We start from the raw sequence: 15402 nt of genomic DNA on the forward strand, positions 1-15402 counted from the left end.
GGCAACTGCAGCCACCCTCCTCCATGTTGACAAAATCATATCAGTGGACCAATGCCGCACCAACTATATTCACATCAGCAACTAACTGGTTAAAATTCTCCTTTCTGGCAGCCATATCCCCCTGGCCTCTCTGAAGTAGGAAGGCTCCATGCTGCCTCAGAGCTTGGGTGAAATCCTTATTCTCAACATCATTAAAATGGAGTTTTTCATGGATTTGTAGGCTTGACTGCCATAATCCTATGCGATATAAAACAGAGAAGGATAAAACACATTAATATCACATATATTCTTCACAAAAATAATCAGTATGTGCAAAATCTGTCAACATAAAGCACTTGAAACACACTTCTTATTTAGTATAACTGAAGGTAGGTGTCACAAACATGCTGGGCTGGAAGAACACAGAGTTACATCAGAGTAAAGCCACTACTTTGAAACAGTCTGACAGATCTGTACACTGCTGAATGTAGCAAAACACAGCTTCCTGCATAGATTGTTGACATAAATCACTTGACTAAAGTTTTTTCTTGCTATTAGCATCAATGAAATAAAATCCATGTGCATCTCACATTATTTCTTAGTGTGATATTATACGTGTATGATATCTTTAATCACCCACATCTTAACATTTGCCACACTTATGAGTTATCATGGAGATATATTGAATACTGGCAAAAATATAAGTATTTGGGGTGATGTCAGTCCCCACAACTATCACATACTTATCCGACATTATTCTGCTTACTATAAGTGAGTTGCCCTTCTCTTAACCTTTATTTAGCCTTATGTCACTCACTTAATGTTACACAGCATTACTGATAAAATTTGGGGAAGACACATACCTTAGTGTAGTCATTGACAGTCGACATTCACAACATTTGCAGTCCTGATCACATTTACTTAGCTAATGCCATTCTGACACCATTTGTTAAAAAAGAAAATGTCTTGGATTTGAACCCTGACATACCTATGATCTGACCAGGTGCTCACTGATCTTACATGCTGTGCCACAGAGAAGGTCAGGCAACAGCTGTATTTTCCACACTCAGTATTGTCCAAAGTGTTGATGGCCATGCCTTGTAGCTAAACATGTTTGTGTGATCCAAATTACATTTTACAATTTTTACTGCAAGCATAACACCACGGCCGCTGAGCCTTAATGTCACACAAATGGGGAAGGCAATGGCAACAGTTATTTATGTAATAAAACTTTGACCAGAAAACTTCAAATATATACTACACCATGAACATCACAGTATCTCCCATGACGTACTTGCAAATTACTTCACAAGTTCAAGTTGAATTCATGAAATGCAAATCTTGCATATGCTAACACTTTGCCTCATCTGCACAAATCAGTTTCTCAGTCATGCATTATGTAAATACGTGTTTAGGATGCCTTGCTGTGGTTACTGGGCAGTTATTTTCCATTACATAGAAAGGCGTTCATGCACACACGAGAGGGGCAGGGACATGTATGCTTGACTGAAGACATACTTTCTGTGCTTCATGCGTGCACTATAGCAATGCACTTGCAAATGATATATTGGTACCTGGACCATTGTCAAACACAATACTTAAGTAAATGACAATGACTGCAGTGTTATATTTGTTATGGGTTTATACTGACACTGGACATGTTGTCATCCATGATCATATCACATTGATATTGTCATTAATTTATATTAATGTGGACATCACGTCATCTGAATATGAAGACATACACCTCCACCATTGGAGTACTGCTGTTTCCAAAGTGTGTGCGTGTGTGTGTGTGTGTGTGTGTGTGTGTGTGTGTGTGTGTGTGTGTGTGTATATATATATATATATATATATATATATATATATATATATATATATATATATATATATACACACAAGTCTCATAAAGAAAATGTTGCCTGCGATACTATGATTATGTCATTTTCTATAAAGAACACTACGATAGTGATAAAAATCAGATATGTGTGATAGTGTGAGTGTTAAGTACTGTGTTCTCCAGCTTGTGTTCCTAGTTAGGTAGGGGATTGAATCGCACAACACTCAACTTGTGTGTCTGTATGTCTGAGTGTGTGTGTGTGTGCAGAGTAAGAAAGGCTTGACTCCAGCTCCTGCTACCCTCATCAAGTATCATTAAAAACACTTTTGCACTGGTACATGAATCCACAGCAATTTCATACAACCCTCCCACATCATCTTCTCGGCATACACTGTTGATGTAATCCTGTAGAAAGTCCACTCTGACATTGTTAATGTCAGATTTATTCTGTGGCACTAGAATTAAGTATTCTGTTCTCTAGCTTATATAACTATGGTTAAGTCTCTTGAGAGTCAACGTGTGTGTGTGTGTGTGTGTGTGTGTGTGTGTGTGTGTGTGTGTGTGTGTGTGTGTGTGTGTGTGTGTGTGTGTGAGTGTGTGTGTGTGTGTGTGTATAGTTATTAGAGCTTGACTCCAGGTCCTGATGCCATTTTTTGAAGCATAGTTCAGAAAATACTTTTGCACTGGTACATGACTCTGCAGCAATGTACTACAGCCCTCCCAACATAATCTTTTCAGCATACACTGATGATGTAATCCTCTATGACATGCACTCTGAGAGTGCTAAAATCAGACTTGTGCTGTGGCACTAGTGTTACCTAGTATGTTCTGTAGCCTGTATAACTGGATATGAAGGACTTATAATCTCACAGTAATTAACTTAAATATGTGTGTGTGTGTGTGAGGTCATTCAACTTTTAGTTTAGAGGCAATTTTACATTGGGATCTGAGTCCACATCTATATCACACAATCCTCCAACATCATCTTCTCAGCATACTCTGATGATGTCATCCCCTATAAAGTGCACTCTGATAGTGTTGAAGTCAGACTTATATTGTGGTGCTAGTGTTAAGTACTGCGCTCTGTAGGTTGTGCAACTAGACAGGTAAGGCTTCTAATCTCACAGTGGTTAACTTGAATATGTGTGTATATGGTCATTTGTTGATCAGTCTGGAGGCAATTTTACATTGGGAATCCACGACTATATCACACAATCCTCCAACATTATTTCTTAGCATACACTGATGATGTCATCCCCTATAAAATGCACTCTGACAGTGTTGAACTCAGGCATCTGTGTTGGCACTAGCATTAAAAATGTATTTTCTTGTTTATGTATCTAGATAGGTAGGGGTTCTAATCTCTCAGCAGTTAATTTGATTGCATGTATGTGTTCATTCAACTGTAAGTCTGAAGACACTTTTACATCTGGATGCAAGCCCACATCTATATCACACACTCCTCGAAAGAATCTTCTTCTCAGCAGATAATGGTGATGTCATCCTCTTTAAAGTGCATTCTGACACTGTTAAAGTTAGACATCTATGGTGGTGCTAGTCTTAATTTGTATGGGGTCCAGCTTGTATATCTACATTGATGTTGTGTTTGAATCTGACCTCAATCAACTTGTAAGTGCATGGTTGGTGGTGTATCATGGTCATTGTATGGTGTTTTGAATCACTTTTCATTTGACTCCTGCTCACGAGAACATTTTACATAGCCCCACGAATCTGACGTCTTGTGTTCGTATCTGTAGATATAACATCCTTGCTGCAGAACAATGAGAATGTCATCATCTCAAAAATGCATACACACATTATGAAACTGAGCCCCTACATTATCATGTAGAGCCATCTCCAGACGACTGGATATGCAATTGCTAATTCTGTCATGGGGTGGTGCACATGTCACATATGGGCAGAGGTAGTCTATAATACAGTCAAACCCATACACAAATATACATATACACTTAACATTTTCCATCACATAGATATAGCCATTTTGGCTTAAACAATATAATGATGGTTAAGATTTTATGTGCTCTTGACCATTAGCCTAGTAATGCCGTGTGACCCTCTGAAGTTTGCACATTTCAATGTTGCTGTCATCCACATGTGCTATGTTGAGGTGTGAATGTGCTATAGCTCTACAACAGTGTATTCCAATCTGTGATTTGAGCTACTACATTGATGGTCACTACTGCCATTTGATTGCATGCTCCTTCTATAACAGCTGTAATAATAGGCCTCCTAAGGACTGTTGCCATGGGATGATGCTATGTATAGTGTTGCTTTACTAAGCCATGTATTCTTGTATTTGAGTATATCAATATTCTACACAGTTCTCATACAACCATCACAGTCACAATGGCAGTATGACACAGGTGTACATGTGTACCCCTAGTGTTATTTGGCATATAGCAATATTACACCACACTAATTACACTGGCATATGTGCTTGGGTTCATCCACATAATGTAATGTTGTTATATACACAAACATATGACATGTTCAGAATACATTGCTATTTTGGGGAATTCATTGTATGTACAATTGTGTTGCTATTTACAAGGATTATGCAGGTGTTCCACAGCAGCACTGTGGGACTGTCAGCATTTGTGTCATTAAATGTTCCGCATGAACTGCATCCACCTCAGTTGTAATGTGTCCATATATGGTGTCAGGGACTTCACCTACACATTTCCACAGATAAACATACAGGTATATGATGTACAACTGATGTAATGATGTGAAATAGGTAGAGGTGTATGACTCTGTGAACAGTTCCACTATGCTGATTGTGATTCATACCCGATGTTGTATATGATGGTAATGTCACAAAGCATTCTGTAACTATGTATGAAAACATAAGGGGAATACTCAGCTATGCATAGAACTGAGGGTGGATGGCACCACACATTCTCAACCAAAGGAAACAGACAACCTGCCTGCTGACAGACCTGGATTAAACTTCAACCCCCCTGTCCCCAGTGGTCTTTACTAAAAGTACACCTACCTCCATTGCTCAGCCTATTATCTCAAGAGAAAAAAAGCCATCTCTGCCTTCTCTAAAAACACACCATTAATGGGCCCTAACAACATCCATGGTTGACTTTGAAATAACCTCAGACCTGACCTAGAAGACCCACTTGGATCCATATTTAAACACAATCTCCAGACAGGCTGTATTTCAGCAGAATGGTGGACAGCAACAGTCATCCCTCTCCACAAGGTGGGACCATCAATGTACACAGGGAATTATAGTCACATACACCCAAATACCCTCATCAGTAAGATCATGGAAATATTCATCATGGACCCCATCAGCAAGGACATAATTAATCCCTTGACTCTAGGACCAACCCAGTTTGAATTTTCTTAAGCATAGATCATGTCTGTTTAGTGTTTTTGACTTCTTTGAGAAGGTCACCAAGGCCAGGGATGAGAGAAATACTATGCATCCCACCTAACGTGACCTGGTTAAGGTATCTGACACAATTCTGCACTCGGGTGTTATAGAAAAGCTCAATTGGGCATAAACCACTATGTCACCTGGTGGGTAACAAAATGGCTCACTGACAGGACACATACTGTCAAAGTGGGTGAATTCACTTCTAGCAACAGTCTAGTCATCAGGGGTGTACCACAGTGTTCTATACTAGACTCTTTCTCAGAAGACAATGCAAATGTAGACAGTCTTTTTCTGACCAAGTTTGTAGATGACTAAAAATTGGAGGGTGGGCAATCATTGAATACATGAAATGATATGGATATACTGCAGAAAGGATTAACGTACACACATGACTGTTGCCATAGCCATAGAGCAAAACTAAATAAAAAAAAAATAATAATCATCCCCTTTTATGAAGCAAATACCATACCTAATTAAAATATAGCCAGCACCCTCCTAAAAGTAGACCCAATAGCATGTGATCTGGATCCTCAGGATGATACTAATCTGAACTTCAACTGCACTGTCCACGGTGTTGAGAAATTCTTTCTATGTGGCACAACTGATAAGTAAGATCATGGCATTCAAATCAAAGTTATAATTCCATTGTTCTTGGCCATCATCACACAAATAATTGAGTACAATACACCCTTTGGCATGTACCACACAAGACATCTGCAACAGCTAAAGCAAACCCACAGTTTTCTCACCTGAAAGATACAGGTTGTAAAAAGCAAGTCCTACACTGAAAGTTTGAAAGCCCTATCACTGCATTCTGTCTTCTACAGACTACTGAGGGGCGACCTGTGTCTGGTCTACAGGGCAGTGCCCAATCTGGCCCTGATGGAAATGTTACACATCTGTAAATCAATATGTATGAGGGTCAATAATTTCAAGGATCTTAACCTAGCATCTGACATAAATAAATCATATTGAATAGATAGATGTGTCTCTCAGAGACCTCACCTGCTCTGGAACAAGCTTCCCATTCACGTAAAGCAAAGCCCTTCACTGACCCTCTTCAAGCACAATTGAGATCAATGGATGTGTAATTGTAAATTAACTTCTGGCATGGTGTTCATGACCCTCATTGACAGAGACAGTCAGTATTACATACCATAGCACAGGCTCATACCTCTGTGAACTTCATTCACCTAGCTATTTCAAATTGTTGCACTCAGGTTAAATCTGGCTAGGCTTGTATGGGCTGTTGGGCCATTAGCCTAGTAGTCTTTTAGGGTCTATATTAGGAGATCGAAATCCCGTTTCGGCGACCACCACAACACCGACATGTATAGTGCAAACTACGGTAACAGAGATCGTTCAAAACTGTGAAATGTGAAATGTCAAAGTGTCATGGTTGGCCCATCTGCGGTATAGCTCCGTAAGGTAAGTATGCGGTAGTTACGGAACTTAGGGTTAGGGTGCGGGTTAAGGTAAGTGCATAGATAGGTAATGTATGTAAGGTTTAGTGTAGGGTTAGAAGTAGGGTTTTGTTAATTGTATGTGTGTGGATTATTTGTTTTGTTTGGGTATATGTCTGTAGGGTAAGTGTGCAATAGTTACGGACCTTAGGGTTAGGGTATAGGTCAAGGTAAGTGCATAGATAGTAATGTATGTAAGGTTTAGTGTAGGGTTAGAAGTAGGGTTTGGTTAGTGTATGTATGTGTTTTATTTATTATGTTTGGGTATGTAGTATGTAGCGCTCTGTGGTGTTGGCCGACTATGATGGTTCGAGATTTGAAAATTCGCGGTTTAGGGGGGTTGGCGTATTTGCGGTTTGGGCTATGTGTGCCGGTGTTGTGGTGTTCGATGATACCAGTTTTCGATGTTGTAATATAGACCCATCTCTTATGAAGAGGTGAACATATGAAGTGCAAATGCAGCCTATTTACAGCTATGGTGTGACTATACTGAGTCACAGATGGAACATTACATCACATCAGTATTGCCACTTGATAGTTTGTATGAACACATATGGATGAATGTCAGGATTTAATGGCAGTATAACATTTGGAATGGCAGCGTCAAGGGAACAGTGACCATGTGTCATGTCTTGAGTTTTGGCATGTGCTTATAGTGGTTGCTACGTGTACTGTTTGTTATGTGTACAATATCACAGTGACAGCTTCCTCGATCATTAACACTTGACTTTGCATTGGTGTACTTTCTGTGCACATGGGCATAGTTGATGCATTACCATCAGTCTCATATACTGCTGTACTATTTATTATAATGGATCACTTCTTAATTCATACATCAATTACAGATGCTTCAGAAAATGTCCATTGGTGTTACATGTGTCAGATGGATGCAGTATCCGGATGTGTGTAGGGAATCCACTCATAATAGTGTGGTGTTTGTATGTGTTGTTATCCATATGACTGATACCTATGCCAGGGAGGGATGCTTTAGTCATGTGTATCACATTTGGCACACTGAGCTCCTGCACATCTGATAGACCATACAGAACTATTCTTTGGGATACATACCTATTAGGATTTGACAATGCAGACTTCCCTTCAAGGTGTTTCACTTAATGCCTGTGTGATACATGTTTCTGTGTTGCACCCAGTACATACACAGTTCATTGATAACATTGATGGCATGTGTTTGATTCCTGCATGTGGTGATTGCAGCCTATGTGTTATGAAAACCTATCAACTGGGCATGATAGGTCCTGATTTAATCTCCACTTTTAACACTGCAACTTTTAACCCATTCAAAAAGTGGTTATTTTGGGGGGAAGGGTGGTGAATTCCACTTATAGAATACTGACAATCATCACACTTGTCCATGTCTATTCTTGAAGAACATGTATAATAAGTTATACTCACATATTCTGTCAATACCACAGATTAATAGTCATTATACTGTTAAAGTGTCCATGATTTTGTCTGTTGCTGTCTACATTTGTCCAGAAGTCTGTTGATGCATCCCTTATTGCTTGAGAGTTGTAATGACATATCGCTCAAGCTCTAGCAAGTCATTTTGCAGATCTTCAGAGTATGCACATACCCCTAATTTATATGCCATCCTTGCTAAATTTCCTCTCCAGTGAGTATGTCAGCAATGTTTACATCACAAAATTTCATCTCCATTGACATGTAAACATATGTGACCATCACATATATACTATAATGTGTGTCTATATCATAATATATTTGCTCAGGGGGTATAAACAGCAGTACGAACTGTGCTGTCTACATATGTGCTTAATATTATGCTACTGACTTGTGCTAGAAGTGTACATAAAGGTACATATTCTGTTTTGGGGACATTGACAAATTTTTATGCCCTCTTACTCTTTATTCATTCCTATCATACATATCTGGGTCGATTTTCATGAGCATACTTACCCTGTTCAGTATATGTTTCCTTGTATTTGCCCTTTCATTTAACCAATCCCTACATTATTTTACCATTCAAATATTTTTTTTATTGTGCATTGCACTGATTACACATTTCTTTGATGTGTTATTACTGATGGTATTGCAGTATTTTTACCCCTGGTAGTTATTGTGGCTGTCAGTGCAATCTCACTGTGCACGATTTCTTGTAAGCAAACTTGAAAGAATCCTCTTTCTGTGCACGTGCTTCTCTGCAGTGTTCTGTTTTCTGGCCAGTGAAACTGCTGCTGGCCATGAAGCCATGCTTGTAGCCATGTAATCACAATGTGTGGTTTGCGTATACCATTATCACTGCTGTTCATCACCCTAACTCATAAACTCTGTGTTGGCTTCACACAAAGCCTACACAGAGTTTATTGAATCACTGGGAATGTCCGGGATTCAGAAAAGGCTACCACCAGAGGTAAGCCCTAACATGGGTGACCAACCATTGTCAGATGCTCTTTCTGATTTAGAAAAAGACCTACCACAGTGATTCTGCACATTTGGTAAAATCACCTCGATGTGCCATCTTCACAGCCGTGGTACATGCTGAGACATTCCAGGGGAATGGCTGTTGCTAATTATCTATGTTCAGTCTCCCAGAACTGCTTGCAGGAATGGACATACACAGTCAAGTGAAGTGACAGGTCAAAAATAATGGAAGGACAAAGACTGAAAATCAGGGAAAATGTTAACATTTTCCATGAATTTAATTAAAATATCAATAGAATAACAAGTTTTGTGTCACAATATGTTTTCAGAACAATAAGAAGTAAGAAACTCTAATGTATGGCATTATGGACTAAATGTAATCATCAGTAGTTTATTTTATGAGGGACAGGGCAAAATTAAAGGCAAAATCAGGGGCATTATTTAAAATCAGGAATAGTTGAGAGGTACAGGGGTGTGCCATTGTGTGTGAGTGTATGTGTTTGTGTGTGTGTGTGTGTGTGTGTGTGTGTGTGTGTGTGTGTGTGTGTGTGTGTGTGTGTGTGTGTGTGTGTGTGTATGTGTGTGTGTGTGTGTGTGTGTGTGTGTGTGTGTGTGTGTGTGTGTGTGTGTGTGTGTGTGTGTATGTGTGGGTGAATGTGTCCATCTGTTTAGATGAATAGGGAAGTGTCATGCACTGTGAGTGTCTCGGTGTTCTAGCGATGATTGTGAATGCCTGGGTGTCTGTATGAATGCTTGCATGTGTGTGGGAGAGCGAATGAGGGTGTGCCTGTGCCAACGTGATGTTAGTAATTGCCACAGAAAAGTGTTATCACTGCCAGTAATTGCACCCAATTCAGAGACAAACAAATTAACCGATAATGATTTTTTTCCAATCTGCAGCTAAACATGTCTATGACTTGCATTCCCTACATTCTCATAAACTGTATCTTTTAGCCTCTGCAGTTTATGAGACCACAGATATTTTATTCTGAATGTGAGCTAATGGGAAAAACAGGAGACTGCGTAATATTACTGTACACAAGGATGGTGCTGGCAAAAGTATCTGATTGTATCAAACATGAATGGTTAAAACAGCTTTGTTTTGCCAGAATGGATTCAAGGATTTTTGCTGGTTACATTTTTGCATCATTTGACCTTACTAGCCTGTTGTTGATGCATAAGAATTCCAACTAAGTAGAAACAAGAGGCTAAAATTATATATCATTTATTTACTACCCATTTTAAAGTACAGCCATGGTGTTCTTGAAACAACATTCTACAAAAGAAACTTTTTCTGGAATGCACAAAGCTGCTCAAAAGTATTTACATACTATGTTTATGTAGGCTTTGTATTACATTCGGCACTAGAAAATGTTAGATGCACTGTTGGATAGCATGTCGCTTTTTATCAAGATCTCTTTAACAGAGTATGATGTGCTTACTAGACACACTACAGCTATCATCTCTCTTGGGAAAACTGTGCAGCCTCAATCTAAGTGTGTTAGCAGTACATGGTTATGATGTCATTAGTGAAACCTAAACAATAATGACCTTCCTCTATTTCAGTCCACAGTGCAGCTGATTCAAGGCAAGATTCCTATCAATTATATGGTTTTCCAGTGGAAAATTGAGATGATATATGAATGTCTTGATAAAAAAAGTCTTACAAAGTTATGTGCACTATGTCTAAAATGCATCCACCAGTATCCTGCTTTGGCAATAACAGTGGCAGCCCAAGGGTATAATCCCAGGAGCACAATTAATTTTCTTAACTTGATAATTTTTTATGAAATATTGCTTTTAAATGAAATCTGGACAATGGCAATGATATGTGAAGATGTAACATATGTTTCCTAATCCAATTTAACATACGCTGTGCTCTGAGTAATACTTCCCTCTTTTGTCTTGTTTCATCCTGCTTTAAGGGATATGATATTGCTTATTATAGATCTGCAGGAAGCAGCATAGCAATGCTAATGAGAATTTTCAAGGCATCTGCTTTTCTCAATTGCCACCTTCTATTTTTGTCATCAGAAAAGCTCAGGAAAATATTTAGTACATTCTGAGTGCAGCTTATTTTGACTCATTCAGCCTGGGCATTTATTATTATTATTGTCTTCTAGCTTAGTTTTGCAGTCACTAAATACATTAGATTTACAAATTGGTTGCAGACAAAAAAAGGGCAAAGCTGGAGACACTCTCTGCACTATAAGTAAGTGGATGTTTTCCAAGTCACATATTCAGCCAAACTGAAATAATACAAGGCACAATAACAATGATAACAAAACTGAACCTAATCAATACACAGTAAAAATTATTAATCCTAGAAGTAGCATTGTGCCACTTTATGACTCATTGATCCTCATGGTAGGTGATGTTTTGGCCTCTTTATTCCTAAGTGTGTAATACAATGGAGCGATTCATAACATTAAGTTAAACTAGTGAAGGTACTAACTGACTCCCTGACGTAGTGGGTGGAGGCCTTACTATGACCTAAATATTCCAGGTTCACTTTGTAACTTAGGTGCCTGAGGAACTAGTGCAGGAGGGAGAGTCAGGTCAAGACAAAGAGAGGAGGGTACACGATATGTGCCATTGGATATATGTTCCACATCTAAATCCCTGATGGAGACTGCGGTGGTGGTGCTGCGGTAGCGTTGTCGCCTCATAGCAAGACGTTGTCCCATTCGATTCTCAACTAGAGCGTCTTCTGTGTGAAGGCATACATGAATGGGGCGTTCCTTCGTTGAAGGTTGTGCATCAGGGCTGGTAACCCGGTACGTAAAAATCCACTACCAATCATTAGCGGATCGGAGTTCCGCTGTAGCGACCCCTAACTGGGAAAAGCCGAAAGACACAAACAATCTAAATCCCTGATGGAGGTAAGTAATGAGTTGTAAACATTTGCATGTAAGGAGGGAGGCTAATAGTTTAATGGAGAACAACATCATCTGTAAAAGTTGATGAGAAAACAGTCAGTTGGAAGTACTGCTCACCCAATCTTTAGGCTGTGTTTGGTATATGGTTTTGGCATGTGGAGGGAAATTGTAGTGAGTAAGAAATAAAATACCTGATTGCCCATAAATCAACCATTTTTGTAATAAAAGTTGTAGAAAATGTTCACAGATCAACAAGCTCAAACAGTGATGACATGATGGTACATATTCCTTTGTTGAAGGTCGGTATGTATGCAGATGAATGAAACTGTCATAACAAGCATTAGAAGTGTGGGTAGATTGTCTATGATGTGCTATAATATTATGAACATACTAATGATATAAGGCAGCAGTTAATCCATGCCAAGACTAAGTAAAAGGGAAGATTTGTGGCTTTCTGAATTGGAGGATCCTAGGAAGATGAAGTATCAGGCAAACAGAGAAAAAATGGTAATGTGTGATGTTCTAAAAACACCTATTTTCTCCATATTATGCTAAATAGTGAATAGGATGGATACTTTCTGGACTTATATCAGGAGGACAAAAAAGCTAAAATACACTGGTCATTTGATGTCAAGAGCATCCTAGAAAGAAAGGTAGTAATGAAGGCAATGCTAGTCAGAAAATGGCCAAAAATTATTATGTAATTAATTAATATATGTGTGTTATCTGTTTATAATAATGGAGATGCAAGAAAGTTCGATATATAGTTATTAAATGAATTGGGGAAAACATGTTAGAATACCACAAATTAGAACAGAACAGAACAATTCTAGTGTGTATTGTAAGGTGAGCATGAAAGTTCAAGAAGGTCTGTATCATTTTTGTCCTGACCTTTCTAGGGGACCTGAGAATGGTGTATTCTAATATGAACACTATATATGGCATGCCTATAGAAAGAGAAGTTGTTATCAATTGCTGATGCCTGAAGAAACAGGAGATGTAATCGTCTGTTGATGCCTGGAGAAAGAGAAGACGTTCTCATCTGCTGATCGTTATTCCATGCTTTCACAGCTCTGCTGTACTTAGACTGTTTGTTTAGTCAGATAGCAGGTATCAATGCTGGGAGTAAATGACTGACCTAGCAAAGCTGGGTTTTAAAACAATCTCTAAGGCTAAACGGCAACTGACTATGAAATACATATCACAAAACAACTTAAAAATGATTACAAGCATTGAAAACAGAAGCCACCTCAGAAACCAACATATTCTCTGATTAAGATAAGAAAAAGATGACTAGAAACAGTACAAACAGAAAATACTGCCATGCCAACATTTGTTATCTCTGCAGGAATGCAACCCTCACATCCACAAATCATCTATACTAATTCTTAACTCACACAAACATGAGGAAATGGAAACATGCTCATATAAAACCAACAGCTTTCTCATTACCCTGACTGTTTTATCTCAAAATCTGACAGGAAAATGGAAATTAGTGGTATTCATTCATTGGCAATTATGATCACTAGCCCATGGCAAAGTGTTTTTTTCATATCATTGACCGAGTTAGTCCCACTAGGCTTGCAGCCTTTTTTCAGAAAAGACCCGATGTAGTATTAATACGACTTTCTCTGACTCTCTCTCTCTATATATATATATATATATATATTTAAGAAAACTACGTGTCCACCACGTAGAGAGCACATAAAATGGTGTAATAGTCCAAAGTTAAAAACTATTTAAAGCAGATAAGCACTTTCAGGTATATCACCCTTCATCAGATCTATTTAACAAACAAAATAATTGCTTTTTATATATGTTATCAACCAGTAAACATTATTTTGTGCCACAATGTTCTATGTAAATTCACTACAACAGTATGCTACTAATAGAGTAAGTAGTGATTAGGTGACCATCAAATATCAGATCAGACACAGCAGGACATCACTGGAAAATAGAGGTCTAGGGGGACCCCGGTCTTGAGTAAATATAATCAGAGGCACAGATGCTGCAGGCCTCTTTCAGACAGGACTCAGTAAAGTGAACTGATACCAGTTGCAGCCATGCTAAGCTTCCTGAATTGGTGGTGGATCAAGGGTTTGAATATATGAAATGGGAATGATATTTAGAATACTGTGAGTTCCTGTTGCAAAGAATCATAATACTGCCAGGAAGTTCAGAAGTTTCTTTGCAATAACTTGTTCATGGGACCTATAGGGTGCCTAAGGTCTGGTAGTAGTGCATGTTACAGTTAGATATAAAACACGCAAAGTAGCAGAATAATAGAATGTGTGGTTTAAAGCTTAATTTTCTGGAGGACCTGGGGTATTGCTTCAAAATACATTGACATAATGACTGATAGTTTTTTTTAGTGGGCAGGCCAGAATATGTGGAGCCTGGAAACACAAAGAAATGTCTGCATACATAGGGCAAAGGGAGGGTCATATGGTGGTAAGTGATGTGCTAGAAGATTAGCTGAAAGCTACATTTGTATGCATATGTACTCATATAGACATGCACACACACACATACTTTATACCTATATATATATATATATATATATATATATATATATATATATATATATATATATATATATATATATATATATATATATAGGTTCACTATGAAATTTCAAAACCCCAAAATCTTGCATTTCAAAATATCGAGTTCAGAATCTCGAGATCTTGGAATTTCAAAATTGTGTACCCCCCCAAAAACACCTCCCAACACACTAAGCAATCCCCTGCACCCCATGTGGGGTCTACACACCCAACACCCCCCACAAGTTAAATATACCAACTTCAAGATCGCACTACAGCGAGGACAAGGGGAAATCTCCCGGTCTGTGCAGTATGCTGATCTCCAGAAAGCAACTATTAATCAAGGTTTAGGAACAGCACTAGTTCCTTTTTTTCACACCCCTGATATATGCAAGGTTTATATAAAATGTCCTTATTAGAATTCAACACCAAGAAACCTTCAAAAGAGCATGCGTCCATGTAGCTAAGTAAATCACAACTTATAAATCCAAGAAACCCACATAGTAAAGCAACCTCAGACAACTATTAGTACCTCAGTTAAGAACCTATTAATCATTCACTGAAATGCCAGAAACAAGTGTGAATCATGAACAGTGAACTTTTGATGAATCACAGCAAAATACCATAGGGTTAAGCTCCCTGAGGTTACTTTGTTAGAATTCAATGGTTGCGGTATACAAAACTTTCCAACTGAGGAAGACTTTTTTTGAGACAAAAGTGTTCAAAGTCTTTAAAGTCAGACATCATGGCTGACCTGGCATGATTTTTTTCATATTTATTTTAATTTTTTTGCGTATGTATATGTATATGCATGTGTCCCTTTCAGAAAGCTGATGGACCACAACACTGACTTGCTAAGCACTGAGACTCGGAAGTCAAACACACA

The sequence above is a fragment of the Protopterus annectens genome, chromosome 3.part0 (assembly GCF_019279795.1).
Source record: "Protopterus annectens isolate FY-2018-M chromosome 3.part0, PAN1.0, whole genome shotgun sequence".
NCBI classification, from domain to species: domain Eukaryota; kingdom Metazoa; phylum Chordata; order Ceratodontiformes; family Protopteridae; genus Protopterus; species Protopterus annectens.